Below are 18,462 nucleotides of genomic sequence, written 5' to 3'. Positions count from 1 at the left end.
GAAATATCCCACATGTTGCCCTCGGGCGGTAATGGACTGAAGCACCGGCCTCCGAAGCAAAGGAGCACCCAGCGGATTTTGAGCCCTCTTTTTTATTAGGCACCATGTCCGGTTTGAAGAGGTCTTGTGGTGCCAAAACATTGGAAACCCCCCAAAAGTGACCCCAATTTGGAAACTAGACCCCTTGAGGAATCCATTGTAGTTTTCATGGGGTGCATGCGGCTTTTTGATCAGTTTTTATTCCATTTTTAGGTGGCGTGGTGACTAATAAACAGCAATTCTACTATTGTTTTTGTATACTTTTTTTTTTACAGCGTTCACCGTGCGCTATAAATGACATATTCACTTTATTCTGCGGGGCGATACGATTACGGCGATACCAGATGTTTATAGTTTTTTTTTATGTCTTATGGCGTTTGCACAATAAAATACGTTTTGTAAACAATCATTCACTTTTTGTGTTGCCTTATTCTAAGAGCCATAACGTTTTTATTTTTCAATCAATAAAGCCGTGCGAGGACTTATTTTTTGCGTAACGAACTGTATTTTCCATCAGTACCATTTTTAGGTACATGCGACTTTTTGATCTCTTTTTATTCCATTTTTTGGGAGGTGAAGTGACCAAAGAATTGTGATTGTGGTACGGTTTATTAATATTTTTTTTTACGGCGTTCACCGTGCGGGATAAATAACAAAATAATTTTGTAGTTCAGGCCGTTACGGACGCGGCGATACCAATTATGTATAGTTTATTTGTTTGTTTATATATTTTTATTAATAATAAAGGCCTGATAAGGGAAAAAGTGGGACTTTTACTTTTATTACTTTTAAAACTTTTATTTTCTTATTTTTACACAACTTTTTTTAACTTTTTTTTTACTTTATTACTTTGTCCCACTAGGGGACATGAGGGCAGGAGGCCCTGATCGCTATTCTAATACACTGCACTACATGCGTAGTGCAGTGTATTAGAACTGTCAGCTACTCACTGACAGCAAGCATAGTGGGTCCTGACGTTGTCAGGACCCACTAGGCTTCCGTCTATGGCATAGCCGGACGCCATTGTTTGGTGTCCGGTTGCCATAGTCACCATCGCCGGCCGCTATCGTGTAGCAGGCCGGCGATGGCAGCTTAACCCCTAAAAAGCCGCGATCTCTATAGAACGCGGCTTTTAAGGGGTTAATCAGCGGGGACACAGCGATCGGTCCCCGCTGTAGGAGCTGTGACAGCTGCTGAACAAGACAGCAGCGTCACAGCTCCTGTATGTGTCGGGAGGACGGCCGAAACGGCCGTTACTCCCGAGACGTACTATTACGGCATGGAGCGCGAACGATACAGCTGCCATGACGTAATAGTACGTCAAGGAGCGGGAAGGGGTTAAAGGGTATGTTCACACTAATCAGATCGGCTGAGGAAAATTCTGCAGCAAATCCGATCCAGATTTAGCAGGGAATTCCGTCCGAAAGTCTGCACTAAATCGTGTTTCATTTGTTGCAAATTTTTGCCTGGAATTACCGCTGCGGAGAACAGCAGAGAGATGAAAAAGAAAACCATGATGACGACAAAACTCCCCCCTCTGGCGCTGCACCCATTGACGACACCTAACTCCCCCGGCCGGTCTCCATGCAGCCATTGACGACACCCAACTCCCCCGGCCGCTCTCCATGCAGCCATTGATGACACCCTACTCCCCCGGCCGGTCTCCATGCAGCCATTGATGACACCCTACTCCCCCGGCCGCTCTCCATGCAGCCATTGATGACACCCTACTCCCCCGGCCGGTCTCAATGCAGCCATTGATGACACCCTACTCCCCCGGCCGGTCTCCATGCAGCCGTTGATGACACCCTACTCCCCCGGCCGCTCTCCATGCAGCCATTGACGACACCCTACTCCCCCGGCCGGTCTCCATGCAGCCATTGACGACACCCTACTCCCCTGGCCGCTCTCCATGCAGCCATTGACGACACCCTACTCCCCCGGCCGGTCTCCATGCAGCCATTGACGACACCCTACTCCCCCGGCCGGTCTCCATGCAGCCATTGATGACACCCTACTCCCCCGGCCGGTCTCCATGCAGCCATTGATGACACCCTACTCCCCCGGCCGGTCTCCATGCAGCCATTGACGACACCCTACTCCCCCGGCCGGTCTCCATGCAGCCATTGATAACACCCTACTCCCCCGGCCGGTCTCCATGCAGCCGTTGATGACACCCTACTCCCCCGGCCGCTCTCCATGCAGCCATTGACGACACCCTACTCCCCCGGCCGGTCTCCATGCAGCCATTGACGACACCCTACTCCCCTGGCCGCTCTCCATGCAGCCATTGATGACACCCTACTCCCCCGGCCGCTCTCCATGCAGCCATTGACGACACCCTACTCCCCCGGCCGGTCTCCATGCAGCCATTGATGACACCCTACTCCCCCGGCCGGTCTCCATGCAGCCATTGATGACACCCTACTCCCCCGGCCGGTCTCCATGCAGCCATTGACGACACCCTACTCCCCCGGCCGGTCTCCATGCAGCCATTGATGACACCCTACTCCCCCGGCCGGTCTCCATGCAGCCATTGACGACACCCTACTCCCCCGGCCGGTCTCCATGCAGCCATTGATGACACCCTACTCCCCCGGCCGGTCTCCATGCAGCCATTGACGACACCCTACTCCCCCGGCCGGTCTCCATGCAGCCATTGATGACACCCTACTCCCCCGGCCGGTCTCCATGCAGCCATTGATGACACCCTACTCCCCCGGCCGGTCTCCATGCAGCCGGCCTCCTGGTATAATGTTTCGTCCCATGTGATCTGCAGCCCGGGGAGGTGGATTTTTTTAAGTGGAAATGGGGTTGTTGTTTTTTTTTCTCTACTTTTTGTTGCCTGTACCCAACATTTGGTGTTTGTTGCAGATATTCATTTCTCCATTGAACTCAATCAGGAAAATCTGCAACAATCACGTAACCATTCTGCAGCATAAGTTGACATGTTGTGAATTTCAAAATCCGCACTGCAAGTCAATCACTGCAAATCCTGTAAAATCTGCAGCAAATCCGCTAGGTGTGAACGTAGCCTAAGGCGGCCGCGGAATGTTACAGCGCTATGAAGGTAATGTCACTGAATCCTGGGATGTACATGAAGATCTGATCACCTACTTATCAGGTACTTGGGTAAAAAGCTGCATCTGACAAGTAATTGGGGACTCCTCTATGCCGAGCCCCCACCTATATAGACATTGTTTCTTACATGAAAAGAGGTGACCCCCCCCCCACTATTGTCTATGTTTATTTTACACGCATTGGAGTATACGCTGATTATTCCAGATACATTTCTTTACACTTTATTTTTACCCTCAATGATCTGCCTTATGTTATATGTTTCATTTAAATGTCATGAATTTGATATAAATTTACAGCCTTAAAACCGCAACAAAGAGCGAATGACTTACCTCATGAGCGCTGAACAGCGGCTGAATCTTCCCCCAAACTCAAATCAGGGGAACGACTGTCGGTGTTCGGATTATTTTGTTGCAGTAAAATCTAGGAAACAAAATGAGATAAAATGAGGGTGGAAGAAGAATGAGACATTGTGCACAGAAACATTTTCCTTCTGGTAAGATGTAAGAACTGAGCATGTGCAGCGCTGCCGGTTACATCTATAGCATCTGTCATCATGATGTTCCTGACCATTCATCTCAGACACCACGTCTGCATAAAGTCACTGACTGAGTGTGAGCGCCCCCTGTAGGATTGATTAGTCAGGTCTGCTCTGATATAAACAGGATTCCCTGGATGTCTCCCATTCATTGGACAGGAGACTGGTAACTGGATCGTGCAGCGAGCACATGTAGACAAGTGATGGCTCCTCGCACCAGAGATCGCCATTTAGGAAGATACACTGAACAGCCACCGATCCTTACACCATTGGAGCTTCCCTGTATGGAAATTAGACACGTGACCCCGGAGTGAACGCTTTCTGTGGATCAGTTTCAGTGTGAATCCACATTCAAATTGGAAAATCAAGTGATCTGAGCGACTTCGAACAAAGAATGGTCATCGGTGTTAGACTAGCCTGGACCAGTGATTTAACAACGGACGACCTTGTGCGGTTTTCTCATGCAACGGTGTGGAGAGTTTACAGATAATGGTGTGATCTAGGAAAACATCCAGCGACAGTGGATCCGGTGAACGTCAACAACTTGTCGACAAAAGGGGTCAGAGGAGGATGTCAGGAATCGTTCTGAAAAACAGAAAAACGTGTCCGAACACACAACTCATGGTTCCTCAGCACGGAGGAGTTATAACAGCAGACAACCAGTTCTGGTGCCATTGCTCTCTAAGGGAAACACAATGACAAGACTCTAGTGGGCAAAAGAGCGCACAAATTGTACCACTGAGCAGTGGCAGAACATCGCCGGGTCAGATGATCCAGATTCTGGTTGCTCCGTGCAGAGGAGAGGTTCAGAATTTGGCTAAAGCAGCATGAATGGATGAACCCGTCCTGTCAGGTGTGAACAGGTCAGGCTGGTGGAGTAATATTGCCGTTTCTTTGGCACACCCCGAGTCCTCTGTGGCGGACGCTTGAACAGTACGGCTTACATAAGCTTTGTGACGACCAAATCCATCCCTTCATGGCAGTGTTCACCCTATGGCAGGACACTTTAGCGATAACTGTGAGAAGCGATCCTGTCCGCATCGCCCAATATTCCTGCAGAACGATTCCAACACCAAGTGACATTTATTACACAAGGAATTGCTGCGGTTCTGAAGGCCAAAGGAGGTCCAGCCCGCTACTAGACGGGTCTCTCTAATGACGTGGCCAGTCAGTGAATATTAGTGGCAATGCCATACACAATCACATTGTCTCCTATTGGAGTATAAATAATTATGTGTGGCGTTATTACAATGTTACCTTGTAACGGCTGATAACTGCGAGATGTAGAGAAGCCACAACATGTAAGTGGGAGCTCAGGATCTGCATCTCCACAGCTGGGATGGATCCATGGGAGGAACGTTCCTCCACAGACACCTAAAGGAAGAAGGAGCACATATATAAGAGGACCTATGTCTGGCCTGGATTTGGCTGTAGAAAATAAAGAATCCTCTGTCTTTAGATCTGATACTTGGGTGATAATAGGGGAGTAACCGGTAACACAAACATTTCTACACATCAGGTGATTTACATCACAAACGTCAGCGCAGTGAACACAATCCATGACGATTTCCAACATAAAAGTGATGGCTGAACATCCGTAAAATAGGAAGACGATCTCTCAATACTAAATCCAAGTTACACTGGATCTGGTCTTTGTTTTCATTCTAAAGGATGGACAATTAGTTATTCAATACTTTCTTACTACCGATGAGAATGTCACAAGGACAACACTTGTGGCGAGGATTTGTTGAATTGTCCGGCTCATAGAACGTTCAGCCATAACAATAAAACCACTAACAGTGGAAGTGAATGACATTGATGATCTGGTTACAATGGCGTCTGACAAGGGTGGGATATTTTAGGCTGGATTCACACGAGCATGTTCGGTCCGTAATGGACGGAACGTATTTCGGCCGCAAGTCCCGGACCGAACACAGTGCAGGGAGCCGGGCTCCTAGCATCATAGTTATGTACGACGCTAGGAGTCCCTGCCTCGCTGCCGGACACTGTCCCGTACTGTAATCATCTCTTCAGTAGTTCCACGGAGAGGCAGGGACTCCTAGCATTATAGTTATGTAGGACGCTAGGAGTCCCTGCCTCGCTGCCGGACACTGTCCCGTACTGTAATCATCTCTTCAGTAGTTCCACGGAGAGGCAGGGACTCCTAGCGTCGTACATAACTATGATGCTAGGAGCCCGGCTCCATGCAGGGTGTTCGGTCCGGGACTTGCGGCTGAAAAACGTTCCGTCCTTTACGGACCGAACATGCTCGTGTGAATCCAGCCTTAGGCAGTGAGTGATCAGTCAGGTCTTGAAGTTGATGTTGGAAGCAGGAAAAATGGACTAGTGTAAGGAGCTGAGCGAATTCGACAAGGGCCAAATTGGACCTCCTTTGGCCTTCAGAACCGCAGTAATTCGTTGTGACATAAATGTCACTTGGTATTGGACTCGTTCTGCAGGAATATTGGCCGATGCGGACAGGATCGCTTCTCACAGTTATCACTAAAGTGTATACAGAATGACTGACCTCTAGAAGCCGAATACAAAGCTCCTTTCCATCTGGGGTCACACCTTGCACCTCCTGTACATCTTCCTGGTTTACCAGCACCTCTGGCAGCAGCCAGTGCAGCACAGCAGAGCAGAGGGAAAAAGACAGAAACATATCCTACATATTCATCATAAAACTAAGTCTTTTATACCCTGTTCACACGCTCAGGAAAAGATCTGCACCGAATAATGAACACGCTGCAGATTATAAAATCCACAGAATGTGCTCAAAATTGCTGCAATGGACTATTTTATAGGAAGCCATTTAAGCCGGGGGCGGAGCTTGCCGCTGACTGAGATGGCGGTGTAAGACAAGTTCTCCTGCATACCGAGTAGCTAAGTAGCGGCTCACAGCGACAGATCGCCTTGAAAAGAAGCGGAAACACGAGGGTTCCACTCCTTAAACTTCCTAGCACCGGGGAGCAACATGACTAAGAGGAGGGGAGCAAAGGTAGAGCTGAAAAAGCTCCCGGACTACTTCCCAGCGACGGACCGCATCCAAGATGGTGCCGGCTCGCCTCATGAGAGGGAAGACACGCGTCCCTGTGCCTCAACAACGGCTAACCCAGGTCAGTCAGCTATATCTATCCAGGGGAGATCAAAAGATGTGGGCAACCCGGCCAAACGGGGGGCGACTCGTTCAGCACCCTCCCCGCCTAACAGCATGAACCCGAGGCAGGAGAAAGCACAGTCCTGCTCCATTAACGGCCTGTGTGGGCGGCCTTACAGCAACCAACGTTCCTGAAATGGCGGCCATCTCAGACGATGCACCCCTTACTACTGCTATCATGAAGGGGTTAATACAGTCGTTGCAAAGCTCAATATCGGAGACATTACATAAAATGATGTCACAGATTCAAACGTCGGTGGATGAGCTGGGGTGCCGCACCGACCACATTGAACGCAAAATGGGTGATTATGCTGCAGCCCATAATACGCTTATAGATGCTCACTCTGCCCTTAAAGACGAAGTGGTATGGCTGAAGTCCAAACTAACGGATCAGGAAGATAGATCCAGACGTAATAACTTGAAGGTACGGGGGGTCCCAGAGACCGTCTCCCCTGGGGACTTGCAGAATTATCTACAGGACATGTTTAAAGCTTTGTCACCTACGCTCGCTCCTCTAGACCTGACTCTAGATAGAACGCACAGGATCCCTAAATCCCGCTCAGCTCCTACCGACTCTCCAAGGGATGTATTAACAAGAGTACATTTTTATCAAACTAAAGACCGCATCCTTCAAGAGTCCAGAGGATTGGGAAAACTTCCTGAACCCTACACCCAAGTCTCGATTTTTCCGGATTTATCTGCTTCTACGCTGATGCTTCGCAAGCAATTCCAACCAATTACAGTCACTCTCAGGGAGCACAATTTCAAGTATAAATGGGGATACCCGGTCAAGTTGATCGTCAATAAGAATGGTTCTACTCATGTGATATAGAACTGCGCACCTATTAGATCGACAGGGGGGCCACATCACTCACCCTCAGGAGATAAGTGAACAATTCAGGAACTATTATTATAGTCTGTATAATCTGAAAGAGGATCAATCGACGCACCAGCCTTCCCCGGAGGATATAAATAACTTCTTGGGCGGCCTGAATCTCCCTTCCCTCTCAGAAACCGATAGTACGGCCCTGAAAGCGCCTTTTACAGAATTGGAGCTCTCCCGAGCCATTAAAAGTGTTACCGCAGCACAAGGCACCGGGCCCTGATGGGTTCACTAATTATTATTATAAAAAATTTACGAAGGTGTTGTCCCCACATCTGGTGGGGGTGTTCAACAAGGCGGCGGCAGTAGGCTCCTTCCCAAAGGAGATGCTGTCCGCTACTATAGTCACATTCCCAAAACCTGGGAAGTCCCCGGACTCCCCGGCAAACTTCCGTCCCATTTCACTTTTGAATGTGGACATTAAACTTTACGCCAAAGTGATATCTAATAGATTGATTAATCTGCTCCCTACCATTATACACGAGGACCAGGTGGGATTTGTTGCAGGTAGGCAGGCACCTGATGGCACAAGGCGATATGTTAATCTGATAGACTGGGCTGTAAAAAGACGAGTGCCCTCTGTGCTCCTTGCTCTGGACGCGGAGAAGGCATTCGACAGGGTTCACTGGGGATACCTGATAATTCCTTATCAAATTCGGATTTACAGGATGGATTAAATCTGCGATCCTAGCGTTATATTCTAACCCTTCCGCCCGAGTCTTGGCATCAGGCTTCTTCTCCACGCCATTCCCCATTACTAATGGTACTCGACAGGGATGCCCACTCTCCCCCCTGATATTTGCTTTAGTAATGGAGACATTAGCGGCGGCAATCCGGCAAAACACTGATATCCAGGGAATTCAGGTTGGTCACACCCTGCATAAAATAGGGCTATATGCGGATGATGTGATTCTCTCCTTGACAAATCCGTTAGCTTCTCTGACAGAAGCTCAAAAGACGCTAGACAAATTTGGGGAGGTGTCATACTATAAGGTTAACTGCAACAAGTCCCACTTGCTGAATGTAGGTCTCCCTTTACATGTCCAAACCTCCATACGAAGTACATTTCCCTTTCAATGGAATCCTCTTAAAATTTCGTATCTCGGCATTTCTCTTACCAAGTCCACTAATCTCCTTTTTAAGCACAACTTTAGCCCATTATTGCAAACCATTTCTCAACTGTTGGCATCATACTCCCATGTCAGCACGTCCTGGGCGGGCAGAATCGCGGTCATTAAAATGATGATCATTCCCATAATCTTGTATCAATTTCGTACGGTGATAATACCCCTTCCTAACTCGTATTTGAGAGAGCTCCAAAGATTGTTGAATAATTTTATATGGGCGCACAAAAAACCACGAATCAGGATGCACACAATGTACAGACACTGGAGGGAGGGGGGGATGGGGGTGCCGGACGTCCAGAGATATTACCGGACGGTTATTCTTGATCATCTAAAATTCTGGTGTACGCCTGCGCCCTCAAAACAATGGGCCCAAATAGAGCAGACCATAATAGAGCAACCTCTTTTATCACTCCTGAGGGTAAACCCCAAGGTAAACATTAAGCCTTCTGGGGTAATGTCCCCGCCTATCTCAGCTTCACTTAAAGCTTGGAAACACTACTCAACACATCTCCCCTCATCGGCTCTTACACCTATAAAAAATTTACCTCTGAAATTCCTGACCTCGGAGCTCCCGGGGGTGTCTCTGGACAATTGGATATCATCTGGAGTCTCCCACATACACAAGCTGTTCACGGGTAGCACTCTGCGGGCGTTCTCTGACCTGGTGTCGGAGTACTCTATCCCGAATAGGGATTTTTATAAGTATCTATGTATCAGGCATCTCTTTACCTCTCTGGATGTTAATGTGCCATTATTCCCTTCTGTGGCCCAAAATTACTACTTCGGTCCTGTAAATCAAAAGAAGGGTATCTCTATGTTTTATGAAGATTTGTGTGCCCGCCTTCTCTCCAGCAGGCCTCCTTACTGTGTAAAATGGGAGGGAGAATTACGCTCATCCTTCACATTGAGGGAATGGGGTTCGGCCTTCACGTGGACTAGGAAAATATCGAAAGGGGTAAAACATTGGGAATCGTCTCAAAAACGACTACTACAATGGTATATGACTCCTTCACAGATTGCGAGATCGGATTCTACTTACTCGGAGGCGTGCTGGAGAGGATGTGGGTGCAGGGGTTCATACTTCCATATGTGGTGGCAATGCCCTGAGGTCCACTCATTTTGGGTTAGGGTATTTGCAATGATTTCCCAAGTGTCTTCCTGCATAGTAGAACCAAGTCCGGCTATGGCATTATGTTTTCTCGATATGTCAGAGATCCCAGCGGTATCCAGGACGGTGTCTAGCCACATTATTATAGCGGCTCGTTTGTTGATTGCTAGATCATGGAAATGCAGTGACACTATTTCCAGTCCTGAGCTTGTCAATCTAGTGAATGTTTCATTCACGATGGAATGCATGCATGCGTTACGAACACATCAGTTGCCAAAAATGTTAAGACTATGGGAGCCATGGCAGACTTATCTGACTTCTTCAATCCCGGGCTCCAATTCAGGAGCATCTATATGTCCCATAGTTTGACCTTGTCGAAAGCAGACACTTGGGACTTCATAGGAGACCTAGAATCCCGTGGTAGGGAAGTGCCTGGCCACGGCCGGAGGCTCGGATACCAGAGCACGGGTAATGCCAGCCGGTATTGTGTATGGTTTTTCTACCTCATCCATAGGCATGTAACGAAGCCAAGACATGTTTAGTTCTGGATGGACGATGTTTGTTTGTTGTTCTTTTTGTTCCTCTGGTTTTGATTATTTTAATTGCTGTAATTTATTTTTCTTTTCTATGAATAATGCACTGATAAGCACTGTAACTGCCCGGGCTTTATGTCTCTATGTAAGACTGTGACAAGAATTGTTCATTGTGAATACTGTGGGTTATGTATACATTTTGTCATTGATAACCTGATTAGAGATATATTGCCGTATGCATTGTCTTTGTATTACCTGAAAAAAACTTAATAAAAATTTAATGTTGAAAAAGGAAGCCATTTAAGCCATCAGTATGTGGGAGGAAACCAGAATATCTGGAGCAAACCCACCCAAATACAGGGGGGACATACAAACACCTTGTCCTTGGTCGGATTTGAACCCAGGACCACAGAGCGGCAAGGTAAGTGCTGACCACTGAGCCACCCTGTGCACCAGAGGAAGACGAAGAGGGATATTTATGGAAAGATGTGCATTGGAGAAGTGGACAACCAATCAGGCTGCTGCTTTCATTTTCCAAAGGGCCTCTGAAAAAGGAAAGTTGGATTCTGATTGGTTTGCGATGGGAAACTACTCCCCTTTACCTTTGCACTGGTTTTCATAAATCTCCCCCTGAATGTGCGTAATACAGATATAATACACAGCAGTCGCTCACCTGATTGTTTATTCTGTAAGGAACAATCCAACAGCACGGCCGACAATCGAACTGAAGCTTTAAAAGGCGTTGTAGAATGAAGTCTCTGGTTACAGTCGCAGAGGATTTCCCCCATTGGTCACTTTTCGGAGATGTTTTCCAAATCGCTCTCACTGCGTCCTCAGGCAGAGTATGTGATGCTGCAGAGCAATAGGCAGCCCGGGGGATTGTACGCAGGCATTGCAATATGTCAATGATGTGCTCCTGTAGAGGTCGGCAGACCCCATGATTGTGTGAGGAAGACACGGAGGGCTCTGAAGAGTCACCACCGTCTGCAGAAAACCCATTTACACTGTCAAATAAGGAGCACCACATCTTATAGGGAAATCCAGGCTGTTACATCCAAGTCCAGGTAATGGGAATGCAAATTCCTTGGTCTCCCCAGGAAAAGAATAAGAGGTGATTGGGTCAGTACTTATGAGGAGACATAAGGTCCATCCATGTTCCAAGATGTAGTCGCTCTGGTTTTCCAAATTGCAGTATACGGTCATATAGGCTTCCTGAAGAATGTGGGTCCAGGACACCCTGATGGCACATCTGACGGGACAGATCGTCCCCTGCCCGGACAGCAGCTCCCGGCTCAATGACATCACTTGGTTGAGTCTTGTTAAGGACCTGCTCTTCTCATCCGCTACAGTCTTCAATGCAGAGAAGCTAAAAAATAGGGGGAAAAGTAACACGCATGGATATAGCGTTACACTATGTATGTATTGAGTAGCAAATCTACAATTCAAGGGGTTGTCCAGCTTAGAAAAACCCTATTCATCCACCCTATTATTAGAGGGGGGTCCTCTGTTCAGGAGCCTCATCTCTTGGGCAGAGTGGGGAGCGGTAATGAAGATCGTCTCTCGCATGACTCCCACCAATCAGCTGTTTTGAAGGGGCAGTGGCGCTTGTACTGCGAATCACCAACACACGTAGCGGTGGTTCACAGTAGTGCAGCCTTCTCCCATTCATTTGCGGCCCCTTCAAGATAGTTGATCGTCGGGGGTGCTGAGTTGGACCCCTAACTGATCTGGTATTGATGGGCTATCCTGAGGATAGGCCAGCAATTTCTTAGGACTGGAAAACCACATTCTCTACGGGTCCCTCACAGATTACACAGGCGCTGCATCATCCCAGTCAGCCAATCACAAAGCCTATATCATTGTGTGAGAGCTGATAATGCAGATTCTGTATACCGGAGCCGTCTACAGCCACAGATGGAGTAGAAAGAGGAGGGAATCTTACAGGGTTCAGTACACGGAGTTAACCCTTCACTACCCCTAGCCCACTAGGGAACTTCTCATCAACCCCATTCACTGCACCAGCCCACCAGGGATGTTACCCATCATTGTGGAGGAAATCAAGAGACGACCTGAACATCTTCCAGAGATTTATTTTCTTATACAATTGTTTATTTTAAAAATATAAGAAGATGCAGGTTTGATGGTGAAATGGGCCCCCCCCCCCCCATGCTGCATTGCACAGGGCCCTCTGTCATCTGTGGACACTCTTTATACAAAACACATAACATTACAATGAAGTGCCCCCGTGCTAAACAAAGAAGAACTGTGTATCGTGGGCATGATTGCAGATGGCTGTGATATAAAACGCCATCCACGTCCATACTGTGAATTGTGTGCTCAGAAAATACTATTCTGAACTTCTTCAATGCAGCCACATTCATTGGTGTCTCTCAGCAGTACACATTACACACAGCAGGGGGCGGAATAGTCACGACTGACAACTTCCATCCAATTCCACACAAGGAGAATCTATAGGTATTTCTACGTTCCCCTCGGTTACAGTGGGTTCTCTCCATGCTCTGGTACTTTACTAGTTAAATGTCTTCCCAGAGAAGAGAGAATAAATGTGAGTGATTCTCTATGGTTGATTCATGAGGATGAGAGGAGAGTGAATCGTCTGTGCTGTGCTGAATAGCTGCTCTCCACTATATAGGACAGCACAGCGGGCAGTGGGGGTAGAGGAAATGTTCCCGCAGCCATTCCGAGTATTACAATTGGGAGACATGACTCTTCATAAACGTGCCATTTTCTTCTCTTGGCTTCGCAGCCGTCTAGTAGTTTTGCTTAGAGACAGAAATGACTAAAGAGGAGACTTGTTTTATCCACGGCAGCAATAGTGGCTGTAACTCCACGACAGGCAGAACTCGTGACCCTAGAAATCTGAATGGCACCTACTAATATTGTATCTGACATTAAAGTCAAACTCCACACCATAATATTACATGAAGTTAAATTCCCTAAACCCAGAGTCCTAGGCTGGCCATACTCTTACCATAGCGGACGGCCGACAGCTTTCCTATGGCGCAGCCGAGTGTCCACGTCTTGTCAATAGGGAGAAAGCTGCTGCGAGACTTCTCTGGAAGCGGCTGATCTGCTACCAGCACAAAGGATCGGGGAGGTTGAAATTCAACGTGCCTGACCCTTCTCTCCCCCGACATCTGCCGTCAGGGGTGGTTCGGGACGCTGCCATGCACATTAGATGGTCGGCCGATCCTGCTGAAATCGGCGGGTTAAGCCGACGTACATCTAATGTGTATGACCTGCTTTATACTTACCTGGGCTCGATAGACAGACAGACGACGGCCACTCATTAGTGCCCCAAGCAACAAGGGAGAGGGAACCCAACAGCAGAACCAGGAGACACTTTACAGGGAATGTTTGTTTTTGGCCATCTCTATGGGCAGCGGAGGGGACGTATTTAGCAGTAAATTCAGAGTAAACAGTTAGGAGGGGAGAATGGGAAAGGAAAGAAGCCGGATTCTCAAATCTGATATATGACAAGATTATTATATTCACTTGTACTATCCATTTATACAATGTTTGGTGAAAAGTGAGTGACCACTGAAGCCTAAACTTGCAGCAAATATTATACAAATACACCGATCATTTAACACTTTTATTTTCCCATTAAAAGTCTTGATCTTTTTCCCACCTTTCTGACACGGAGCCAATTCCAGACAACATCTCTTTGATCCTCTATCCGGCGATCACGCAGCTCAATCCATGCCGCTGATCTTTGCTTTCATTCTGATGTAACTTGCAGAGCACAAGACGTCCCCTCTTAGACAAGGCAACGAGCCGAGTAGCTTTACAGAAAATACCAAAAATAAATAAATACCTGATCTTAAAAAGAGATTGACACTGTGGAAAGTGGACGTGCACCTTCATAGATGTCACCTGCACTGGTCACCGTCATCGTAGACCATGACGTCATATTATCTGGGAGTCTCCCACTACACACAACGCTGGATGACGTGAACATCACAGACACAAAAAGGGCAATTTATTAAGACTGGTGTAAACCTGTCCCCCCCTAGTATCGGGATTCTCTGGGACTTCAGTCTGATCCTGAAGAGCTGCTCTTGCTGCTTGCAGCTTCTCTATGTCAGGGCTGGATGAACTCGATGAATTAATGCCCCCACAAAACTACAACTGGCTGCCAAATGGTTTATTCTATTGAAGTCTATAAAATACAAGATATGCCATAAATGTCTGATGGATGGGCGTCCAGACTCTGGGACCCGCACCCATCTCACCCACAAGCACCAACACCACCCCAGTTATTCTCCACCTGAATGCCACAATCGGGGGACGCTGCTTCACCAGCTGGGACAGGGTTCAGGTGACCCCCATTCTGGAGATAGATGCGGGTCCCAGAGCTGGGTCTCGCATCTATCAGACATTTATGACATATATAATGAATAGGTGGGAATGTCCCTTTAAGGACCACCTGAAACAACCAAAGAGGTTGCTCCTAATTAGAAAAAAGGGGCTGAGTTGTGTCTCCAGAAACAGTGCCACTTTTATCTACGGGCTGTGTGTGGTATTGCAGTATTCACTTGAATGTGGATGAGTTGCAGTCCCAGGAGAGGGAGTATTTTCTATGCAGTGGCATCTGATGAGAAGCAGCAATGGAAGAGAAGCCTGTAATGGGGGGATCCGGGTACACGACACGTCAGTTATCTCACGTCTCGTCATTGACATATTGAGGTGCGTTATTTCTCAGGGAAATCTGCATAAAAGGAGACTCCTAAAACCTGACACGTCATTCAGTTCCACTACATGTGAGTGTGTTATGACCGGACAATCCAGCACAGAAGGGGTCACCCAATGTAAACCCCTCTGAAGTTGGGAAATCTCCCGGTGACCTCATAGCAATTCTCCTCCACAACACATATACATATAATATATGTACATAATCTACAAGTAGAACAATTTTTAGTAACTTACCATGTAATGAGGACACCTGTGACAAGGCCACGATCATGGCTATATTGTGACGGAGGGAGGACACTGTGGAGCAGGCGGTATTGTTGCTTGCGGTTTCTTTACCCCGGTGTGATGGGGTCACATAGATGAGATCGCTGGACGTGGAGTAGAAAGTGCAGATCACTGAGGAGGGTAATCTGTCATCTTTATATGCACAGGACACGGCATCTGGATTATCACCACTTGTCACCGACACGATCAGACCCTTCTGGCCAACAACCAGTAAACAGTCACACGCTGTATTTTCGGCAGGGGCTGCTCAGTATTGAGGTCACATGATCGCATCCTTATAGAAACGACAGGCTGCTCCAAGTGGTAAAGAAGCTTCATTGAGCCGTGGGTTGGGTTGTGATTTGCAGAGTGACGCACCCCAGCACTCTCTACTGGAAAGCTCACTACCTGACCATCAGGGAACCCACAGAGGATCATGGGAGATTCCAATATTGCAAGATCAACCCCAAAGAGTCTAGTGAATAAGGCAGCCTGCAGCGCTGAGTGACGTGGAGAATCAGCGCTCATTGCTTCTTCTTTCCACAGAGAAACACAGCACAGGACGGGCTGCAGGTCACAGCGGTCCAGCCCATATTTATGAGAAAACGTCACTTCTCTGGATGGGGCTGTGGACGGCTCTTCATGTTTTAGGGATTCCAGTTGAAACACTGAGATCTTCCATTTGTCCTGCAGTGCTAATACAACAACAAGAACCTCATGGGCCACCATGAAAGAGCAGATAGACGGATCCAGCACACGACCAAAAGTGGGGCCTATCTGGTCCACGGTCACGTCTCCTTTATTGATGGCAGAACTGGGTTCCATCAACAACCTGAATAGAAACAAATAACAAAACAAATTGTGTTCAATAGTGACTGGAACGTTACAAGTTGTGCATCCCAAAGACAACAAATACAAGGTCATTCAGATAAATGGTAGAGACGTAGGAGGTCCCGGTATTGTAGCTGAATCATGGCCGTCTGAAACCAGCGTACAAGGACTTCTCAGGCTCTGATCGCCTATTCTCACAGACTCTGTTCTGAACTTCTGACTTAATAGAGGGGAGTCCTGATCTATTTCCCTGAGCAGAAAATTGCTAGAAAGAGCATCAGAGGACCCGGCAAGCCATCACAGAGAGCACATTGATTTAGATGGGAATCATGTAATGCTTCATTTCTCCTGTGGTGGCGCTGTAGTGGAATTGAACACTCAATGATCGGTCTCACCTTCCTTGTTCATCCCACTCTAGAAGGTATAATCCATTCTGGGCACAAAGGACATAGAGCTGGCGTGAACTTGTAGGAAATTCTATGTGCCAAACGTTGGAGGGAAATAGATAGACAGCCTGGAAAACATCAACATATTAGGTTTTCAATAAAGTCCACCACTTTGTGTATACAGCTCCTATGTATTCCTATGTGTCTCCATGGTTACAGAGTAGAAATACACCCTGTGTAGTCTGATTCTGCCGCCTCTTCTACTGTAGGTTCAGAAGTAGCAGCGACCGAGGGAGTGGAGTAACACATGACTGCAGAATCAGACTATACATAGGGCTTGTTCGTACTCTGTAGTCATGGCGACACATAGGTCTGCATAGGAGCTGTAGACACAAAATAGTAGGATGCATTAGAGCAAATAAAAATTGGTTGCAGGAGCGGGCACATCTTTGACAGCGTATATCCATCTTGAAACAACTTTGCAAAAATAGTCTTGATTCAAAATCTTCCACCGTTTTGTGTATACAGCTCCTATGCAGACCTACAGATTACAAACAACTCCTGTGTGCAGTCTGATCCTACAGTAGGATGAAGCAGGGGCGGAGGGAGTAAAGATGGTCATAAACACGAGGTTAAAGTCTGCAGAAATGGGTGATTTTTATTTGCAAAAATAACAGAAAGGAACGCTCGTGGTGGCCGATGGTAGACTTCTGTCCTCCAGAGATGTGATCCACCAGGTTGGAAAAAATCGCCGTGGTCCGCCAAATTACGTATGTAAGGTCTGATCAGCCGAATTTGGCCAATCCAATGCCCCTTTACGCAGGCACCAGATAGGCACGGACTACCTGATTGGCCAGTTTACGGTTACGCTGCTAGTGGGATCGTTCATGTGTTGGCTGCCCTACACACGACCGTAACATCAGACTACACAGGATTTGTAGTCTATAACCATGAGGACACATAAGTCTACATAGGAGCTGTATACATAAAAGGATGAGATTTTAGTGAAAGTTGGCGCCTCTTTTAGTATAAAGATGGTTGCCGTGGTGTGAACACCCTCCAAGCTCCAATAGTTCTGAATATAAACAGAATATAAAGCATCTCCCCGTCACTTGCTTCTTCTCCGTGCTGAAGACATACACACTGAGGACTGAGGTCAATGTAGAAAAAAAAGGGGTAGCCAGGTTAGAGAGGGGTCAGACTATATTGGTGGGGGGAGAAACAGAATGTGGGGAGAGGACTAGACAACAAGATAAGGAGATCCTTTCGTTACAAAACATCAGTGTAAATAAAAAGGCACAATTAATGTCAAATCACATTTCTGATAATAAAAGTGAAAAACTGACAGGCAAGTTAAAGTGTATGTTCACAAATGCCAGAAGTCTAGCAAGCAAAATGGGGGAGCTGGAGGCCTTGATACTGGAAGAAAATATAGATATAGTTGGTGTTGCTGAAACATGGCTGGACTCTTCACATGACTGGGCTGTAAATCTACAGGGTTTTACACTTTTTCGGAAAGACAGGACAAATAGGAAAGGCGGTGGTGTATGTCTGTATGTGAGAAGTGATATGAAGGTGGTGGTGTATGTCTGTATGTGAGAAGTGATATGAAGGTGGTGGTGTATGTCTGTATGTGAGAAGTGATATGAAGGTGGTGGTGTATGTCTGTATGTGAGAAGTGATATGAAGGCGGTGGTGTATGTCTGTATGTGAGAGGTGATATGAAGGTGGTGGTGTATGTCTGTATGTGAGAAGTGATATGAAGGCGGTGGTGTATGTCTGTATGTGAGAAGTGATATGAA

The 18,462-nt window shown here is 47.1% G+C and overlaps 1 pseudogene; it reads right to left on the bottom strand.

Moving 5' to 3' along the window:
* Window positions 1-3,485: 3,485 nt before the first annotated feature.
* On the bottom strand, window positions 3,486-16,788 carry LOC142722917 (Fanconi anemia core complex-associated protein 100-like; annotated as a pseudogene).
* Between the last annotated feature and the right edge of the window lie 1,674 nt (window positions 16,789-18,462).

The sequence above is a fragment of the Rhinoderma darwinii genome, unplaced genomic scaffold, assembly GCF_050947455.1.
Source record: "Rhinoderma darwinii isolate aRhiDar2 unplaced genomic scaffold, aRhiDar2.hap1 Scaffold_54, whole genome shotgun sequence".
In the NCBI taxonomy this organism is placed as follows: Eukaryota; Metazoa; Chordata; class Amphibia; order Anura; family Rhinodermatidae; genus Rhinoderma; species Rhinoderma darwinii.
The sequence above is the reverse complement of the archived record's forward strand: the minus strand, read 5'-3'. Positions and strand labels throughout refer to the sequence as shown.